The sequence below is a fragment of the Lupinus angustifolius genome, chromosome LG03 (assembly GCF_001865875.1).
Source record: "Lupinus angustifolius cultivar Tanjil chromosome LG03, LupAngTanjil_v1.0, whole genome shotgun sequence".
NCBI classification, from domain to species: Eukaryota; Viridiplantae; Streptophyta; class Magnoliopsida; order Fabales; family Fabaceae; genus Lupinus; species Lupinus angustifolius.
The window spans coordinates 13,509,225-13,509,538 of record NC_032011.1 but is presented as its reverse complement, the minus strand read 5'-3'; positions in this window follow the sequence as shown (position 1 = coordinate 13,509,538).

The following is a 314-nucleotide window of genomic DNA, read 5'->3' as shown; positions in this document are numbered from 1 at the left end:
TTTTTTTTTTTTTTTTTTTTTTTTTGTAAAAATAAGCAAAAAGTATAAACTCTAAAACTATGAGTTGGTTTATTTTTCATTAGTTTATTTTTTTTTCTTCAATTTTTCCACTTTTTAAGTTATTCCATCATAACTTTATTTCTCTCACATTTTTTTTTACTCTTCCATCAAACACCATAATTCTTCACAACAACAACCCAAGCTCCATAACTTTCTTTTTCTTCTATCTTTTTATCACCACCAAACTCTATTACTCCTCGTAACTCTCCATTTCCCATCTCTATCACCAACTACCTCCATAACTCCTCATGACT